The sequence below is a fragment of the Hermetia illucens genome, chromosome 5 (assembly GCF_905115235.1).
Source record: "Hermetia illucens chromosome 5, iHerIll2.2.curated.20191125, whole genome shotgun sequence".
NCBI classification, from domain to species: Eukaryota; Metazoa; Arthropoda; class Insecta; order Diptera; family Stratiomyidae; genus Hermetia; species Hermetia illucens.
In genome coordinates, this window is record NC_051853.1 from 89,805,778 (window position 1) to 89,827,786 (window position 22,009).

Genomic DNA, 22,009 nt, shown 5'->3' on the forward strand with positions numbered 1-22,009 from the left:
TGACCCGCCCACCGTAACCTATTGAGCCGGATTTTATCCACAACCGGACGGTCATAGTATCGTTCATAGATTTCGTCGTTATGTAGGCTACGAAATCATCCATCCTCATGTAGGGGGCCAAAAATTATTCGGAGGAGGAGCTGTGTATTCATGCAGAGTATATTACTCTGTTAAATTATTGATATCCTGGGCTTTACAAATCGGATAATCGAGACCTTTCATGTGATACATCACATGACTATAATGGGTGAAAAAAAAGTCAAACCCCCTTTCGTATGCAGACCCCTAATTAAATTCAATGTAGAACAATGTTACTCATTGCATGCATGGGGTTCACAGTTCCCATCTTCCCATAAAATTTTGTATCAATTGGAGTTTTTGAGAAAAGTGCTTGTGACAGACAGACAGAGAGGAAACTAGGAATGACATATCGGCTAAGTGCACTTCTAACATGCCGCCTTTGCTGAACAACATCAGGAGAAGTACCGTGCGTATTAGCAGGAATACTCCTCATAGACATCCTAGCGAACGAAGACTGGCGCGGGTCTCTACGATAAAGCATGTACACGTTGACAGCAGCTGACACGGCGGGAACCTCTCGCAGACTGGAAAAAGAGAGCCTCAAACTGTTCGTTGGATATACTACATCATTCCGAACATTCGAGGATAGATTGGACGAAGTCAGGGCAATTAAATATTGTGCACCGAAGAATATTGGAGGCTGCCGCAGATAAACGCTTATCATCTGAAAATATAGAAGAGTTCATGCTGGAATCAACGGGGAAGCAAATCCATAAAGTGTTAAGAACTACTCACAAGCAGCTTAGGGAGGAAAAATGGAGTGAAATACAACGAGCCGCTGTTAAAAACTGATTCTACCCCATGGCAAAATGCGGTTCTGCAGGAAGAATGGAAGGAGAGTGAGGTGGTTTTAGTGAGTAAGAGTCTCACATAACTGCATGGCAAGAGCCAGCAATAAATTTCAAACCTTTCCACCTTCCAACGAAGAAACAAAAGGACAAACAGACAGACGACCAAACATACAGCCAAGCAAACTTCCCTGTGAGAAGTAACCAGATCTCCCATCAGGTATAAGCCCAGCTGGCGAATAGGGCATACCTATTGATGTGTAAATATGAGTTTATGTACTTCTTTTCGGACTGTGCATGGGCACGTGTTTGCTCATCAAAATGGCTATGTGAAGCATACCCAGAAAATAAAATTGGAAAATGAGAGAAGGTATAAAGTCCCGACGGGACTTGGCCCCTGCCACTTGACATTTCACGGACAAGGTCAGATAGATTTCAACTGACCGACCCGTACAGGTAATCAGCTTGCCCGCTTTCCCTTTCCCCCGTTCGGGGGACAGTTCAATTGGCCATGACATCTTTCTTCAAATATCTGTTTGTTTTTTCACCGGAGCATTGACCTTGGACAAATGGTTCTGGATTTAGAAGGAGAAGTAAGGAGACTTGGACTGAAGATAAGCACCAACCAAGGTTCTCTATCAGTGTGAACAGGCAGAGCATCGAAAGTATTGATCAATTTATATATCTAGGAAGCGTTGTTTCTGCTGACGGTGGCACCGGACTGGATGTTGCCCGATGCATTAACAAATCAAAATCACCAAGATCAAGTTGAGGCTGCTCTGTGGGACGTTGAAGTGGCAGGTCAAAAATTAAGGAGGCGCAACAATTATACTACTGGTTATACCATGTAGTGGAATCCCAAGATAGCCGACAGGTGGGTCGCCGCAAGGGCACTTGGCACAGAACACAGCAAAGAGAGCCAATCTGGTGATAAGTTACAAAGTTGAAGTATAACACACACTTGGAGCAACAGAGATGCCAGCGAAGGACCACACTGTCTTTTCGATTTTATTATAAGTTACCAACCTACATATAAGTGTGTAACAGAGCTAGTAGTAAATTGCAGTGACTGGGAGGTAAAATCTATCTTATTACCTTATTTATTAACAATGAGACTCAGAATGGAGAACAGAAAATATCCTCCATACTTATATCTATTCAAAAAAGTTAATAATAGTATATTACTATAATTTTTGCTAATTGGCTGCAAAACTCCCCTTAATCACCCTTTTGCAACATTGTAGGCTATAACATAGAGCATTATCCTGCCAAGTTTGGTGGAAATCGCACTATCACTAACAAAGTTATAAGAGGTCAACATTTTTGTGCAAGCTCTAGACTGGATGTCAGTATCACGTGAAATACATGCATATATTACGTACTAGGTGCTAATGGGACAAATGCACACTCAAATGGCTTCATCAAAGAAATACACAAAACCTTTCGTACCTCAAGCGTGCAGCTTCCAGTTTCCCGACTTGTTTACTTTTCAGAATAGCTTTCGAGAAAACGAAATTATAAAATTTTCGATATTTGACCAGTTAGCACATGAATTGACCGGTTTAATTAAGCTTTTTTCCTTTTTTTTCATAAAGAATTGCCATCTTTTAAGGTTTGCTGCGGATCCGAAAAATGAAACTTAGGATTTATTGAAAACAATTTGCTAAAAATCGAAGAAAAATGGGCTAAATGTGTTCGTCGTGGTGAAAACCTTACAAGAAATAATATGATTTGGTTATCTCCCGATGAACCATTTGGCGAAGAAGAATATATACTAATTTACCTACGTACAAATATAATTTATTCAAAGGCAAATCAACTAGTTTCAGGTATGAAAGGTTTTGTGTCTTTCTTTTATGGTGCTCAGAGGTGGCGGCGAGGAAGATGGGGCGGCAACCCTATCGGCCAAACCAAAACCAAGTGGCCGAGGAGAGCCTCCATAGTGGTGGCACCGGGAGACGCTGTAATCACTTTGGTCTGCCGGCCGTGATTCAGTAGGCGAATGTTCCAAAGGAATAATCAGGGCGATCAGACCCGAGTCTGCACGGGGACTCATCTGAAGTGGCAAATTGGTCACGAAACCTTACCAGGGGTATACTGGTACCATGGGAACCGAGAAAGCCCCTGGACTCACATACTTCGGGTGAACTCCTGTTGTATGTGAGGACAGCTCGGTTATTTGCGGTTGGCCCACCTCTGATTGTGGTCACAAAATCAATCCGTGTCTGAAGAGGACCGTAGGATTAAGTCTCACGACAGGTGCCTGCGTAAAACACCATGGGCTTCACTGTCTTTCTTTTATAAAAACATTTGAGCGAACATTTGTCCCATTAGTACCTATCACATTTCACGTGATACTGGCATTCGAAGTCTTGAATTTGCACAGAAGCGACATCTTTGTCCTATTATAACTTTATTAACTTAAGGACGGTTTTGCAGTCAACTACAAAAAATCATAGTAATATATGGTATATTAATGAAATTATTAACTTTATTTGAACAGATATCAGTATGGGGGGTATTTCGGAATTTACACCGCCTTTTGCATGTATGGGGACCATCCTTAAGTTCGACATAGAATGATGCAACTCACTGTATGCATGAGCGTTCACAGTTCCCATCGCTATAACGGTTTCCAAGAAAAATACGTGTTACAGACAGACAGTGCCGTTCGAGCCAGATGTGAACTGCGAACCCTGTGGGAGCTTATAAGAATAACTCAGAATAATTCATAGTGAATCGATTGTTGTTAAAACAACATTGGTAAAAACTGTAAATAGCACGTGTGAACCATAAACAGCCGTTTTTAAGGTTTTGTGTAAACACAAAATCGGTTTACTGTCTGTCTGTCCGTCTGTCTCTCTGTTTGTCCGTCACATGCATTTTTCTCGGAAACGGTTATAGCGATTGACACCAAATTTGGTAGAAAGATGGGAGCTGTGAACCCTCACGCATACAGTGAGTTACATCCTTTTCCAACGAATTAAGGGGGAGGGGGTCCCCATACATGCAAAAGGGGGGTTTACAATTTTTTTTCGCCGAATGTAGTCCTGTAAGGTATCACATGAAAGGTCTCGATTGGTAGTTTTCGAATCTGGTCTTAGTTTTGAGATTGGTTAAAAAGCGGGGGAAGTGGGAGGGGTGGAAAGTGATGATTTCTTTAACGGACCCATTCTCAAAAACTACCCACCGAAAAATCTGAAAAAATTCTTGAAGCTGCCTCTATATGATTCCCAGGCCTCAAAATACTCTCCATACTGATATCTGTACAAATAAAGTTAATAATAGTATATTACAATAATTTTTAGTAATTGGCAGGAAAATCCTCCCTAAGCTCCTGCTAGCACCGCGGAATAATATAGGGTATACTGACAAAGTTATAATACGTCACAGTTACCGCTTCTTTGCAAATTCAAGACTATGAATGTCAATATCATCGGAAAGTGGATATTCTCACATAATATATGCATATATTACCTGCTACTTACTAAGAAATACCCAAAAAAAAACCTTTCATACCTGAAACGTCCAGCTTCCGGTTTCCCGACTTGTTATTAACTATATCGGCCATTACAAACGAACAGCTGTAATGGCCCAAATGCAAAAGCAGGCGCCGGCAGTGAGTATAGCCCAATGTTAGATCGTCTGCCTCACGTGCCTACGACCGGAGCCCGATTCTCGCCCGGTGTGCAACATTAGTCGCTTAATTTATTTTCCCCGTGGACTGGGCGTTATTGTTATTTTTACTAAGTATAGTAGCAGCTACAGATTACAACAGCTCCATAAAAAATCATATTCTAGTTATGACTCTAGCTCATTGACGGTGCGCCGGCTTGTGAAATACCGGAATTCAAAACTTGGAGAGCGGGGATAAGCCAACTCATAAAAATTATTTAACGGAGCTCAAGAAGAGCTGTGCGCGACTATAAATTTGCGAACGGAAAAGGATGATTAATAGGCATAATTATGGAATGGAAGAACGCGAAGCCCAACCCGGGGTAGGGAAGCCACTCCAATGTCGGAGGTAGATGCGGCCTCCGACAGCCCTTCCATTTATTTAAAGAAATCCACCGAGAAGTTGTTGATGCCAAAACACAAAGATTCATTAAAAAAAAGTAGTAGGATAATAAGATCGCCTCCAAAAATATGCAACAGTGAATCGAATCAAAGGAGTACCTCAAATTCCAGTAAAGATAACGTGACCAACGAAACAGAAGAAGAAATCGAACCGAGGAAAAAGAAACAACCCTGTCCATATGCGACCGCCACAAATTCAATCAAGTAGGAGAAGTTTAAGAGACTGGGTCGCTGATTATGCAGCTGGTGGATTACGTCAGGACCAGGAATAATGTGTACCACACCATCAAAAACCAGGTGCGAGCCATCGGAACTTCCTACAATAAATCCCGTGAAAAGAAACGACGATGGAAAAAGCAACCCAAACAGTCGAGATCTGACTTCAAAAAGAAACGTCGCAGCCAAAAAAGGAATCACAAAACCGTGTGGAAGAAGCATCTGACGATCCAATTTTACATTGACAGGTTCAAAAGAAACACAAAGAAGGATCTGACTAGTGACTAATGTTGGAGCAAAAGGAGCCGAGAGGCAAAGGGACCCAAACTAAACACTAGTTAAATCCGAAAAGGAGTGAAGCAAAGCCGAGGGAACAATTCGGAAACGAAACCGCCAATAATGCTGCCATTCTACGCAGGGTGAAGGGAGATGCACTTAAGGAGCTAAGCGACATTGTGACGCGAGTTAGACGAACACAAAAAGGAGGACTGCTTTTCGAATTATCGAAGAAGAAGAAGGATCACGACGACCTACAAAAAACATCGAGGCTTAACTAGGCGAGCAATCCATCTTCCAAGCACTCAGAGACCAATTGAAACTGGAAGACGTACAGGAAATGAATGTAAAGAGCCTTAGGCGCATACGGGGTGACGTCCACAAAGACTCTTGCTATGACTGTTGTCTCAGCTACGAAAGCATTGTCTGCGGGTAAAGTTGGCGTAGGATGGGTCATGTGCAAGCCACCGAACAAATTTCCCCAAAAAAGTGCTCTAAAGCTCTCGGATCCCATTGCACTAGCACCATCGATAGATCGGAACTGTGTCGGAGATGTGAAGGAGAAAATCATTTCACGATTGATTGCGCCAAGGACCCTCATTATCTTCTATACAGGGAAACTATAGATCGCGATTATAATTATATAACAGGTAGTACCAGGTGTCCAACCTACAGGATTGCCGTAACTAGCTTACATAAATGAGAATCATCCAGCTGAATTTAAATCACTGCCAAGCTATTCAGGACCTACTATCGTAAAAAGTATTGTCTGTGAACAATACAGAAACCTCGTCCAAGGCATTTGCTAACCGGATGCAAAGGGAAAGGCGGTGTGGGCTTGCGGAAACCGAGCTTTGCAACAAGCAATGAAACACCGCGAACACGGCTTTGTCAGGGTTAAGATCGATGACCTCTACATTTACAGCAGCTATGTTGCACCAAGTATGACAATATCAGAATATTGCAATATTCTAGACAGACTAGTGAGAGGCGCCAAAGAGCACGACTCCTATGTTATTGCTGGTGACTTCAGCGGAGTGGGGAAGTTGCGAAACAAATGAAAGGGGAAGAATCCTACTCGAGCTGTTCTCCTGCCTAAACATAACCCTGGCTAATGTCGGAAGCGTTAACACGTTTAGGCGCGGAAAACTAGGCTCCATTGTAGATCTTACTTTCGTAAGTGACTCGCTGACATGTTAGCAGGAAGTATATGCGTAGTGACCAAGAGGCGATATATATCACTATTAATAAACGTCCCGAAACAATAGTCTAACCTGAAGAGGCCTGAAACAGGTTGACATAAGTATCACTTGATGAGGATACATTTCTAGAGGAATTGCGATGGCGTACTGACTTTACTGGAACGGCTACAGATAAGGCATCGCGATTGTCCCAACAGATATGTTAGTTATGGCAGCAGTAAAAAGTAAAAGTTCTCCTTCAATTATGTGTCCCAGATTGCTGCGCGAGATCATTTCAACACTGTTTCCCCAACATCCGGAAACTATATTTCTCACTTCACTAAGTGCCAAAGATATCCCTCCAGTATCCGCAGACGAAGTTCTGGACGCAGTAAAACCAGTCCGAGATAATGGGTGTTGATCGAATCCCCAACAAGGCGCTGAAACTGACAATAAGTATGGAATCAAAAATTTTCGCACGAGCATTCACAGACTGTCTAAAATAATGATATGCATATCGGCCTACTTTGCATGAGGTCGCATTCGTGATTGCGGGGATGTTTCCAGTGGATATTTTAGCCGATGAAGTAAGCCGCTTGCACGAGAAGCAGGAAACGAGCCTTAGCAAGCAAACTGAGCGAATGAGTCCATTGGCTGTGTGGAACTAGGTGAAGAATGGTCAGTGTATATACAGGCTAATCCCGAAAATAAGGATGTGGACTACACGAAACCATGCCGAGAGGAGTTACGGTTTCACTCAATTCTTAAGCGGACATGGAGAGGACAGAAAATACTATAGGTTCGGTTTGGATGAATCGCCAGATTGTCCTACATGTGAAGGTACAGTAGAAGATGCAGAACACGTTTTCTTCGTTTGCTCAAAATTGGAATGCCCAAAGAGAAACCTCGAGAATGATCTAGGGTCCCGTTAACGGTGGAAAATCTGATTAGCTACATATATGGTAAAATCGGATACCGCATGGAATGGAGTAGTTGGAGCGGTGAAACGGGTGCAACAACAGCTAAAAAAAGCAGAAGCTGAACGGAGATATACAACCGAAACTAATGCAACTAACACTACATAAAGCAGAAGCAGCTATTCCATGAACAGCTAATAAACTGAACAGCCCTGCAAAACAACACCGAAACGGTGGTCCCGCGGTAGCCGAAATCCAAAAGAACACCAGAATGGTCCTTAAAAGCTATTAATAAACAAACATTCATGGAGGTGCGGTTGGACCTGCCTCCCTACCACACAAACCATCTGTAAAGCATGTGACGCGTCGATACCTAGGAGATGTTTATTCCCCACTAGAAGACCGAATTATTGGTGGATTAGTGATTCGCCAGCCTTCAATCAATTTGCCACCGAGTCAGACGGCTCGGAGAGCAGTAGGTCGCAAAGCACCTCGCAGATGCTGAGTTGAATCCAAGCGAAGCAATCAGTACTGTTAAGGCTTGATTAGAGGGAGCTGGACTGGCACTCGACGGTGCGCCGCAAAGGAAATTACGCTTGCATTAGAATTGAGGAGTGATGATAAACGAAAAACTCAATTTTAACCAGCACATAGAGCATACTTGCGAAAAAGCATCCACCACGAGTATGGTTCTGGCAAGGATGATACCGAACTATTTGCATGCTGCTCACAGCCAGGGTTTTGTATTGCTGTATGCAGTCAAAGTTTGGGAAAAAGCGCTGCATGTTTTCAGCAATGCACATAAACTGAATGCGGTCTACAGAAGAACAGCCTTAAAGGTGTGTTCCGCCTTCAGGACCGTCTCAGATGATGCAGCGTTTCGTCATCTCGGAAGTGATGCCGATTGACATCCTGGCAACTAAGATGGTGAAAAAAGCCGAAAGGTAGAGACCAATAAGAATATGGCAACAGCGGTCAGAAAATGGTCGTTGGATTTACAGGTCGATTCTTTCCATCGGAGAGTGGCTGGAGAGAAAGCATAGGGAGATCAATTATAGTGTTACCCAGTTTCTCACCGACCATGGAGAATACTGTCAATACCTGTACAGGTTTAAATTGGACACCTCACCTGATTGTTTAAACTGCGACAAGGTCCCAGAGGGCCCAGCGCACGTATTCTTCTAATGTCCTAAGCTCGTGGAAGAAAGGAGGAACCTAGGTTTTAGTAGGTAAAAATCTCACAATCTGCCGTGCCCAGGTTAGAGTCTTTTGAAGATTTCCACCTCCTTAAAAAAAGACAGACAGACATTGGAATGATTTTGATAAGATTTTGTTTCACACAAAACCTTAAAAAGGAATATTACAGTAGGCAATGATCTGGTCACCTCTTTTGAAAGGTTCTGTAAGCCATATTATTCGTAAAATTGTTATACATAGTTTAGGGGGGCTAAACAATTGGAGATGAATAACTTTGGTCTAATTCTGAGGAAAGTTCTTGATGCACCGATGCACCCACTTCATATAATTTAAAGGTATCTCGAATCTAGGTTTATGATTGATTCAAATGCTTTTCATATTTACGCGAAAGATAACAGGAACTGTACTTTCAATAAATTTCTTGATACAATTTACCTCTAAGTGTGCATAAAGATGTGATATCGTCATGTAATCTTCTAATCGGCTTATTATCTCAAGAAACCCAAGCGCCCAAAATAATAACAGCATAATCAGAAATTTTCCACGAGAAAAGTCACGCGAGTTGATATCACCAGCTTCTCCCTACTTACCAAGCTTAAGGAGAGAGATACCTATAGACTTCAATAACCAATTCAATTCTAAGATTTCTTTTCTTGTAGATGTGGATTTCCACTTAAAATTTTTAGGGTTTATTATACGGAAGATCGCTAACACATATAATAGAAAAGGAAATTCTAAGTTTCTTGAATTGGTGACAGGTACCTCCCCCTTAAATGCTAGAGTTCGGAGTCTACTCATACTTCAGTTCATACTACTCATAGATCACTTGTTGACTCCAGATTTCGGAATTCGGAACAGACCCCTGTCCGATCCATCCAGATAACAGCCATGGCCTTGGAAGTTCTAGCATCAAAACGGCGCGCAACACCCCTATTTTTGCTTCGCGGAGTGCTCGCTTTTGTTCACCTACTTAGCGACCTTCTGAATTGATTCTTGTCCGCAAATCACAAAAGGTTTCCAAGCCACTACTCCTTTATTAGGAAAATGCTAATAGCGAACACTGCACTGGAAATATATTGCTCAAGGTTAAAGTTTGTTTGGGAAAATATTCACTGCAATGTTTTAAGCTTTCCGTTCGGAGCACATGATCCGTTCGTTTCGCCTTAAAGGGATATCGCACTGCAACGTTGCATGCTAATATGCAATTTATTCCTGGCGGATGAATGGCGATAGTGGAATAGCATGTGAACCAAATGCATATATTCATAGCTTATGCGTTACATTATTAAAAATCTACTATGAGTTGCGGCTTGTATCTATTGGTAGTCATTTCGCATGACTTGATTCACAAAACGATTAGCTACAAGATAGGGTGCATAAAGTTATTGTTTATATATGCATTCTGATTGCCATGAATGGTAGGCTATGATTGGCGAAGGAGTAGGAGAGAAACTGAGGATTTCCCGGCGGTGACGTGATGTAAACTGTGCCAGTTATTCAGTGGAATCTAATCCAATTTTACGTCTGGATTATCCAGTGGAATCGATAGACTAAATTACTCAATCCGTCAGCTATTTAATTGATTGGGATTGCTCCAACACCCATCACTTTAAATCTGATGAACAATAGAAACTAACCGTTATTGTCTATCTTTCTTCATTTGCAATGAAACAATCAATTATCAATTTCCAAGCAGCCTTTTATCATTACAGGTGTCAGTGACGTTATGTGAACGCAGGTTGACCTAAAACTTTCTATCTTAACTAATATTTATCACAGGTCATATTCTCGCCATCTGGGAAAGAATTAAGGCCTCAATGATTAAACTGATGCCCCCTTTGGGTTTCCTACACATGCAAGGAAACTTTAACTTTGGCTCCAACTCCAACAACTTATTCCTTGACTTGTTGTAATCACCGGCATCCCGCAGCCACCAGTACCAGGATTTCTCTTTTTCAACCCGCTTAATATCTATTGTTTTCGCTCTGGAGTATCTCCAGTCGAATTTCGGCGCCCCCACAGTCAAGTTCGGGGGGTATTCTATCCTTTTGTCCATGGCCCGCCTATTTATATGATACATAACCGGATCCCCAGCAAAATCAAGAATTAGTCCATTCCTGTTAAGATACACGAACGCTTCGGGAGGAATGAAGCCTGTCGTAAGAGTTTTCTCGAAATACCCATCATTTGGGTAGACCGGCTGCAAAACCCAAGAGTTCTCGCCATATGAAACAGATCGCACTATATGATTCCGAATCAATCTGACATACATCACCTCATTAGTTACATAATGCTCATAGTTTGACGAAGCAGTCTTATTAAGCCCCATGTAAGCACGCAGACATTTCCTTTCAAAGAGCCTTATTTTAGGATAGGATAGGATACCCATAGGTAAGCACCGGTCTAACGAAAGTAAGATAGCAAATAATCTTAACCTTCCGGCTAAGATGTGGAGCATAAAAGAGTCTTCGAAGAGACATGAATGCCTTGCGAGCGCTTTCTAGCGCGACTTTAACGTGCTCGTTAAATTGGAGACGCTCGTCAAGACGCACACCCAGGTATCTAACGCACTTCTTATGAGGAATCCGCTCAGAACTATCCTCGTTCACGACAATGTGGAAATCTCTCCAATTCCTTTTCAAGTTCCTACTGGCATACGCCAAGGAATTTCGAAACAGAATCGTTTCACACTTTTGCGCATTGATTTTCTTCCGCCAGCTGTTCGTGAATAACTTAATATCATTGAACATCTCCTGAAGTTCGACTTGCACATCAGTTACACCCTTGTGTCCCGCGTAGACTATCAGATCGTCAGCAAAGGCAACCAACGACCTTTCAGGAGATTTATTAAACTCGAACGAGTTGAGTAACTCGCCGGCAAATACTGCGAAAAGTGTAGGCGCAGTCACTGTCCATTGCTGTAATCTATTCAGAACATGAAATTCTCTGCTAGTAGTGAGATTTCCGTCCGTAATGACAAAGCACTGGCCATACAGCATACTACACATCATCGCTACGAGGTGGCTGGGAAACTCATTCTTCAGGAGTCTGAAAATCAGTCCATCCAACCAGACGGTATGAAAGGCCTTCTCCATGTCTATAAGGCAAGTGCCTACGCACTCACCATTGTTAATCCGCCAGCAAATATCGGACGTTACCTTCGCTATTGCATGTATTGTCGAATGTCCAGATCGAAATGCGAATTGCGCGTTCGGCAATAATTCCTTCTTGATATGCCCGTTCAAGGCTTTCAATACCAAAACCTCAAACGCCTTGCTGATGTTAGGCAGCAAACTGATTGGGCGGTACTACTAGATGAATCCTTTCCTCTCTTTAAAATCGAGAACACTCGGGCTTTCTTCCATTGTCCTGGAAAGAAGGAATTTTTCAATAAATTATTGAACAAGATCCAATAATTATGAATGGCAATATCTGCTAAATGCCTGAGAAACCACGTTAGGAATGCCATCCACACCGGATGATCTCTTATTGTTTACCCTTCTAAATATGGAAGTTACCTCCACACATCAACGGCGCAACAACCGGTATCCGGTCTAGGCCTGCATTAATAAGGAACTCGAGACATCCCGGTTTTGCCCTGAGGTCCACCAATTCAATATCCCTAAAAGCTGTCTAGCGTCTTGACCTATTTCATCACTCCATCTTAGGCAGGGTCACCATAGGCAACACGCTTGCCAGAAAGGCGAATCCACGGAGACAGCACTCCATGAACTTACGGCAAAAATTGAAAAGGCGATGTCCGAAAAAAATACGCCTTAGGCGCATTCATGGACATCGAAGGTGCCTTCAATTATGCCTCATTCGCGGCAAGACAGAAGTTTATTGAAGCAGGATGTCTCAGGGAGAGGCTCTCTCTCCACTGTTATGGCTCTTGGTAATGGATACCCTGCTGTGGCTCCTGGAGAACAAAAAAATCTTCGTGTAAGCATTTGCGGACGACCTACCGTAATAATTACAGGCAAGTTTGCGGACACAATATGTGACCACTTGAATGCAACTCTGCATGAAATCCACAGTTATTGCCTCCGCAATGGACTCACAGTAAACGCTAGGAAGACTGGACTAGTTATGTTCACTAGGAACGTGAGGTGCGGTAGCTATACGCTACCCAAATTAGCAGGGGCGGAAATCCAGCTGGCACAAACAGTCAAGTACGTTTCGACTCCAAGTTAACGTGGAAGCATCATATCCGGGAACAATATCAGAAATCCTGCAGATTGCTCTGTTGCTGTAGGAATGCGATAGTTAAGACCTGGGGACTTTCACCAAAACGGAAATACTGGATGTATCCATCCATAATAAAACCCATTGATGTATGTATGCATCGTCTGGTGGCCAAGACTGAAGTTTACTAACAGCAGGAAACTGCTAACGCAGATTCAGAGACTTGGTTGCCTAAGTATTACTGGAGCAATGAGTACTACGCCGACTGCGGCACTTGAAGCTATCCTAAATTTACCCCCCATTCACTTGGAGGTGAAACAGAAAGCAGCCAACGACGCATATAGGCTCGATACCATTGGGGCGTGGAAAGGCGGCCAATCACACGGTCATGTGTCTATCTGGAAATTCTGGAAATGCCGACCGATCATATGGTTTCCAGATTCGTTTTTGAAAAGACATACACTGTCGTAATCACTAAAAGAGAAGAATGCAGACTACAAACCTAATAATTTTCACCAACGGGTCAGTCATGGAGAATGAATCGGGCGCAGGGGTGTTCTCGGAGAATCCGATTATAGAACTGGCCCGACCCCACGGAGAAATGACAACCATATTCCAGGCGGAGATATATGCCATTTCATTGGCAACAGAAGAATGTCTGCGACAAAAGTGGAGGGGTCGCACCATTCGAATCGAATGGCAACGACATATCAAGCCAGTCGGTGTGGAGTTGTCATCAGGTGCTGCTGAACTGGCCGACTGAACGAAATATTCCTGATGTGGGTGCCGGGGCACTCTAACATCGCCGCTAATGAGGAGGCTGACAGACTGGCTCGCCGAGGGTCTGGATCCACAATGGTGGGACCAGAACCAGCTCTTGGAATCCGACCATCTACTGTCAAATCTACTCTTAAGGGTGAAATTGCAAGGATTCGCGCAATCGAGTGGATAAATTTGGACTCTTGTCGGCAAGCAAAAATCCTTGTGAAAGAGCCTAGGGCCACTAGAGCAGCATTTTTGTTGTCCCTTAAGAAGTGGAACATATAAGCCCTAGTAGGGCTTTTAACGGGACACTGCTCCTTAAACTACCATATGGAAAAGATTGGGGTAGTGGTTTCGGCTATGTGCAACCAATATGAGGAGGAGGAGGAGACGGCCCTGCACTTTTTATGCAGCTGCCCGGCATCCTCAAATCTCTTCAATGAAGAATCTGCACACTCATTGCCTCTGGGGAATGTTCTCAGATTCGCTAAAGCCTGCGAACACTGTAGGCGGGAAGCCATTGAATATTCAATTTACGGGGATAGTACAATGGGCCTAACAATGGCCTGAGTGCTCGGAGCTGTGGCTCCCCCCAGTAAACTAAACTAACTAGCTAGGCAGGGTCTGCCTCGTCTTCTTTTTCTACCATAGATATTGTCCTTATAGACTTTCCGGGCTAGATCATCCTCATCCATACGGATTAAGTGACCCGCCCGCCGTAACCTGTTGAGCCGGATTTTATCCACAACCGGACGGTCGCTCATAGATTTCGTCGTTATGTAGGCTACCGAATCGTCCATCCTCATGTAGGGGGCCAAAAATTCTACGGAGGATTCTTCTCTCGAACGCAGCGAAGAGTTCAAAATTCTTCTTGCTAAGAACCCAAGTCTCCGAGGAATACATGAGGACTGGCAAGATCATAGTCTTGTTATCACTCAGTATGAGATCAGCCTGCAACGCAGGCTATATTTAAAATTGTGGACATCTCGTTCTACAATTTCCGAAAGCCGCGTTGGTTCAGGGCCGATACACCGATTCAAAGTACTCCCCTCTAAGTTCGAGTTTTAGAGCATCATCCATGACGATGTAATTGCCTTGCGCATCAGCAGTTACACTATTCGTGTCAATACTTGAGTTAATAAGGTGTTGTATCTCGCTGCTACCGACTTTAATTCTCGGCACAGTTACTAGTGACCTCTTCCGGAATAACATATTTATCTTTGTAAACATGGAATCTGAATCGCTTGGTGAAATACCCTTTAACTTCTCCTGCCATTGGGAGTTCACTTTATTTATGTAATATTGGCGGATAAGATCCCGCGCGATCTCAAGATGTGATTTGAATCTCCGATAGATTTTGTTGACGCGAGTGAGCAGAAGGCTTTTTTCAACCGTTTTATGGCTGCAGTTTCATATCCTTCCATATTATTGCGAGGTTTAATCTTAGGGACGACTTGTTCAATTGTTTCCAGCGTCAAATTCTCCAGCTTGAGAAGATACTGAGGTATTTCCTCGTTGCTTAAGTTCCTGTCACCTGGTGCAATTGTACTATCGTTTTCCCCATCAAGAGGTGGGCATTCCTCTCGATATCCCTGAATAAACCTCTCTTGGAATTTCTTCCAATTTGTTTGTTTAAAGTTCAGCCCGTGGACGCCACTGTCCATCGGCAGAAGGCGAACTCTTCGTCCATCAAACAGAACCTCAATGAGAATAGCGTTATGATCGCTATCGTAAGGAAGAGTCTGTAGTTTCCGTTGAGGATTCCTAAAATTAAAGTTCACGCACGCGTTAGTAATACACAAATCCAGATAGGAATTTGCCCTGGGCCAGGTTGGACTCTCTGACCCGTATAATTGGCATTCCTCCTTGAACTTGGCTCGATTGTTTCCCACTGCATAGACTGACAGAATGTATAAATTCCCTCCTCTTGGCAGTGAAAACAGAATACAAGAGACTTCGATACATTCAAAGGTTTCAAATGCAGGCCTATTAATATGCCTGAAACGATAATGGTGACCCATAAGTATTCCAGTACCCCCCCCTCACCTGTTTGTGTAACTATTCTGTTATACTGTTTATTTTTGTATTCTGTACGTGTAGTGTATGCTGCATGTTTTCACACATGCTTAATATTTTATTGAGGATGGTGCTCATCCCGCCACTTACATCTTGTTGTGGCTTCTTAGCTCCTCCCACCTCCACCGCATTACTTTTGCAAACGGCATCCTCGGGACAACTGGTCCCGGAGGGACAGTACCGTTCAACGCCGCTGACACCTTCGACCTTTGGACCGATTTTGGCGTCTTCTGCCTTGTGACCTTAACATTGCGGTATGCAGTTGACATAGAAGGTTTTTTCCTTGCCCTCTGCTTCAGTTAGCGAACATTCGGCTGGGGTATCGCCTTTCCCGCACTTTACACATCGCAAGGTCATTTGACAGTTCACTGCCGAGTGACCATAGTACTGGCATCTTCGGCACTAGACTATTTCGCCCCTCAGCAGGCGATTAAAACGAACCGCCTGGTAATTAAGCGACCTGATGCCGATCAAATCGCTTCCCCGGCAGAAACCGTTTTTCCAAAATGGATCTCCTCGTACTAAAACGTGACACTGAGAGGAACTTGACTTCAGTTCCCGTCTCCCGGAGCATTTTGAGCACCACATCGGGCTCTTCCTCCGCATCCAAGCCTTTCAGAAGGAAGGTTTGCACCTTCTCTTCCTTGGGAGTGTATATGAAGTGAGGAGCTTTCACTCGCTCGAGATCCTCCCGTGCTTTCTTGTAATCCGCTATTTTTTAACATTTGATTTAGACTCTCTCGACCCACGTCTTTTTAATAATAAAATTCGAAAGCCCCGCGCTCCCACTAAGTAGAGTGGCTAGATCTCTACCACCTATACATAAATGGGGCACCCTTTCCCCCTTTTTTTTATTTCGGATGCTACTTGTGGCCCTGGTCGGACCATTTTTTAAATTTTCAATCCTACTTCCTCTATAAATCTTCCAAACTACCGACTTATGCTAACAATATGGACATTATGGGAAAAGCAACCAGAGACGTACAATTTATCTTCATCCAAATCGAGCTGGCGGCACGAGATCTTCTACTGCGCATTAATGAAGGAAAGACGAAGTACAGGGCCGCAACGTCAACACCAAAAAATAAAAAAGCAACAGCATCTGTTCTGTTGAAAACAGAGACCAACACTTTGAGACAGTTTATAATTTCTCCTATCTAGGGTCGAAAATCCTCGAAAAGCCTCGATATTGTAACTTGAGAAAGATGACTATTCAAAGCCAAAAAAGAAGCAATTGGGAATATCAGTATTAACTGTGAAGAGCTGTCTGCCCCAGCTACAGCAGGGCACTCACGTGTACAACTATAAAATGCAGATTTTTTTCCCAACAAAACATTTTCATTTTGGGAGAATGCTTTTTAGCTAGTGCGTGACTCACCGATCCAAACAAAGAGCAATCGGAAGGAGCCAAATCTGGCCGATCAGCGCCATGGGGTAGAACTTCCCAAGTGCGTGCTTCCAACTGGTTTTACTGCATGTGACGGAGCATTGCCATGAATAAAAATGGCCTTGGGTTGCCGATTTTTGTATTCGGTCATTTTTCAAGCAGCGAATGGTTCAAATCAGTTAATTGTTATTGGTACTGGCTAGTACTCGTATTAACGATTAGTCCGAGCTTTAACAGACTTTGGCTTTCCGGTCTCACCAAACACAGAGCATCGCCTTCCTGCCAAAGCGATTACGGTCGATATGCATGGTCCACCTGGGTCTACCTATGATTTTCGAAGATTCTCAAAGGGAATCAAGTTTTCATTGCCAGTAATGATTCAATGCGAAAACCACTTTATTGCGAGCAAAATTTCAGAAGTGCTTTGCGCCTCTCTACCTCTCTCTCGTTCAAATCATGTGAAACCCATCTACCGATCTTCTGAATCTTCCCTATCTTCCGTAGTTCACAGCATCGAAATAACCACTTTTGAAATGTCGAAACCATCTTTCACACATATCTAGCGATGAAGCATGGCTAGCATAAGCCTGTCGAAATAATTGGCATTGGGATTCAGCAACATTTTCTTCAAATGTAAAGAAAAAATTAATAATGTCCGTGTTACACTGCTTGGTATAAAATGCGATATATTAAACATAACAACACACCACTAGGCAACAATTTTTAGTTGATCCCGTATGCACACTGCATTGGTGGTCCATCTGCTTTCTCAAATCCGCATTTCACAGTTGTACGCTTGGTATATGTATATCTAGAGCACTCCAATGAAAGCAGTTCATAGACTGATTCGTGGCGGAAAAGAGGGTTGTGAAGGGTTCAGGACATTGTAAGATATAAAGTTAGCCCCAGGCGCAAAGAAAATAGGGACAGACCAGAAGAATGCGTGGTAGACTATATTAAGGTCTTCTATATACGCCGATGACGCAAAATAGGTCAAAGTTCTGGAACAGGAATCTACCTTTCGGATAATATAAAGCACTCCATACTAGTATATGCATTCCTAAGGGTATCAATCTGGGTTACTGACGAGGGCTTGAAAGACAGCCGCATCGCAATCGGTAGCAGTAGTCAAACAGCCTGGAACGCGTTGAGCAGCGCGTTGCTCATTTCAATCATTCAGAAATTGAAATTGAAACTCATTTGAACGCCATCTCTAGATCCAATATTGTGGAGCTCATCTGGGTACCTGGCTACTATAGCGTAAAGGGAAGTTAAATCTTGCATGCCTCAATATAGGAGGGTTGACTTTCTTCCATACCAGGACTGGAACCAGCTGTGTGCGTTTTAGCAGTGACGAATTCTGCTGCCAGGAACTAGGAACAGACTTTTCAAAAGGACAAGCGACAGAGCTTAAATGTCGCTAGTTATGTGGCGACCACATCCGTCCTAGTAATTACTGCCAGAAGTGGCAGCGGAAACGGCTATAAGCACCAAATTTGGTGGGAACTGTAAATGCTCACGTATTAGTGATTTACGGGGGAGTCCCCATACATGCATAAGGGGGGTGCAATTTTTTTTGCCAAATAGAATCATGTGGGGCATCAAGTGACAGATCTCGATTAGTATTTTTCAAAACTGGTCTCAGCTTCGACATTTAATTCACATAGAGGGAGGGTAGGGACTGGAAAACGGTCATTTTTTCACGGGGCCATTCTCAGAACCTACACTACCAAAGAATCTGAAAATAATCAGGAAGCTGCCACTTTATGGTGCCTAGGCTCCCAAATGGCCTTCATACCGATATCTGCTCAAATAAAGTTAATAATGGTATGTTACTATAATTTTTAGTAATTGACCGCAGAAACCCCTTAAGTCTATTCCAGAATCATGATCATAATTTTAAGCTTGGTGGAAATCGCACTGTTACTAACAAAGTTATGGTAGATCGAAGTCTTCATTGCAAATTCTAAAACTTTGAATGTCAGTAGCACCCAAAAATGGATACTCTGACATAATATATCCGCATACATTACATTCTGGGGGAGGAAGAAGTGTTAAATACACAAAATCTCTCATACCTCCAGCTTCTAGTTGCGCGACTTGTTGTTGGTAGTATGCATGCATCTTACTTGTATCAGCATGTAAGTTGTTGATCAACAATGCCGATCAACTGCAGAATTAAGGTAGCCAATAAAAACTCCACCATACTGGGAAAAGCACCGAAAGTTATGGCTGGCCCAAATAAAAGCCATCTTTGTGAGGACCGACATCATCAGCGAAAAGACAAAATGACGGTGCATCGTCGTCAATTTAGACCACCAAGTGCTTTCATATGTGATCGATGTCATTAATAATCAATCAGAAAACAAACAAGTTCGCAACCGTAAGAACGAGTTTTTCAAAAATATTATTGCTGAGTGGTCAAAGGAGAATGTAGTAGAATGTTGTAACTCTTCAAAAACCGTCTATAACTGAAGCTAAAGCGTTTCGCATTCCTCGTTGGAACGAAATTTTGAAAGTGTTCCCAGCCAACGTGTCACGAGTGAAACAAGGGGAAGAAAGCTCATCTGACCCAGCATGAAAAAAGACCGCAAACAATATGCACGGACTGGTCAGAACATCCACCTTTAGAGCTCGTTCAACAGCCTACCATACGAGTCAAGTCACCACCCAAAAACCTTAGATTAACGGTGGGAAAATTAGAAGTTTAAACTTCAGGCATGCTAGCTTATGGTGTAGCAGCAGGAACACCAGCCCTCGTTCTGGTATAGTGATTTCAAAAAATGTCAACGCTGACCAAGTTAATGATTTTTGGGGCGGCGGCGCCACAATGATCAAATGAGCGGTTACGAATCGTGGCGAAGTGTTCTTTCTACATCTTCAACTGCTTGCCATCGTTGATGAGGAATCGACCGCTAACATCCTTCACAGGATCATCGAAATATTTACGACCACTTGCAAGTTCTTTCGTGATGCGGTATACACTTCTGAAATCTTTATTTTCTGCGGAATGTTCCGCTTCCTTGGAAAGCGCTATAAAGATTTTCTTTTTGCCGCGAGGCACACAAGTTTGAATTTTCCTGAATTTTGCGAGTTGGAACGTGACACATTCACCATCACTCACAGTGGTCAGTAAAGCCTTCAAACCCTTCCTTTCAACGCTCCACTTGGATGATTCCACAGTCTCATAGCACATAGCCAACGACCTGCGTAGCAACACGCAAATGAAGGTGGGCGGCCATCAGATGGCGATCCCCTTCGAATCCGATATCTGCGTCTCTCTTGTTACGCACATCCAGAAGACAACTCCTAAATCTACTGCTGATCGTAAAGTGGTTAATGTGATTGCTCACACGGTGTTGGTCAGTTCAAACCCAACTGACCTTATGGCAAGCTTGGTGCTCGAACAATGTACCACCATTGATGAAACGATGAAAGCTACAGAAATCCACCATCATTATTGTTACAGTTATCAAAACCATGCTTCGCCATTCCACGTCCGAACTAGGTGTTGTCGGAAACTGCCTTGGCATTCAGATCACTCATGACAATTACAATGTCACCTTTTGGAACCATTTTCTAAGAGTAATTGCTCGTAGAAAGCGCTCTTCTCAACTATATCGGAAATTTTCGTTAGTGCATAGCACTGCATAATTGTGATGCTCCTTAACCTGGACCGAAATCTTGTAGAGAGCTCAAAAATGCGCGCCTTGACGTATATGTCAGAAACAACCCGACACCGGATACGGGTCTGCTACCGCTCGGTTTTGCAGAGTATGAAAGCACATTACATCAAGAGGGAAAGGAGTACTCCCCAGAGTCCCATCATCTTACTCAGCTTAGGTCCAGCTTATGTCGTTGGAATTCTCGCTCGAGTTCGAGAAAGCGAGCATTCTGAGGAGCCTCACTACCGTTTTCGAGGAGCTCGCGAACATTCCGGAAACCAATCATAATTCATTTTCCATAGCCAAAGTCAGTCCCTATCCGAGCCGTTGTCGACGTTTCGGGAGCAACAAAGTTTCAAACTTTGCAAGTCACTAGCTCCCAAATTTCAATTCCTTTTAGTCGCAATTACTCAGAGGGTAGAATCAATCACTCTTCCTTAGAGACAAGCAAAATTTTACGACATTCATAGCATCCGACAGACTTCATTTGCGACATTGATAGCGTCCATTGGTCTCCATACTCATATCAAAGCTTACATCAACAAGTAGACCGCTTTCAGCAATGGAAGCCCAGCAGACAAATCAACAGAAATATGGGCAGATGGGCTGATAGCATTTCGGTAGATCCCTTAAACCAAACAAATGCATTTATCCCGAAAGAAAAGAAAAGAGAGCTCAGAAAACCATTAGAAACTTAACAGCGAAGCTCACTTAATCCATCTGTGACAGTTCCTGTTCCAAATTCTCAACCAACAAATCTCAATATGCCATTTGTATTGAATTCATCCAATAATTTATTGGTAACAGGTCATTTATTCCCCGCCAATATCAACGAAGAATGGTTCAAATAAAAGATTCGGCCATGTTAATGGATCGCTTGTACGCTCATGCAGCCTTCGTTCACTCGGTCGTTCGACTTTCATGGACAAATCAATATGAAGGACATTTCAAAATACGTCCACGCTTTTCTTCACATTCTACACGATTTATGACCTTAATTTCAAATTTCGACCTTCCTTCCACATGGCCAGCTTCTTTTCCTTTTTGAACCTCCGCAAGGGAGGAGGACAAAAAACTACATCAGCCCCACATAAAGTTCTTTGTCTATCGGAAACAGGACCCGAAAATCGATACTCACGAGTCAACCAACTGCGACAACCAGGACGTAGTAAATACTCGATAAAATAGAGTACGAAATTCC

General features: G+C 43.1%; 1 protein-coding gene across 1 annotated transcript in view; it reads right to left on the minus strand.

Annotated features, from left to right (window-relative positions):
• The window catches only part of LOC119657648 (5'-3' exonuclease PLD3-like), a 113,612-nt gene that overhangs the window by 63,485 nt on the left and 28,118 nt on the right, over positions 1-22,009 (minus strand). The gene's annotated exons all lie outside the window — the stretch shown is intronic.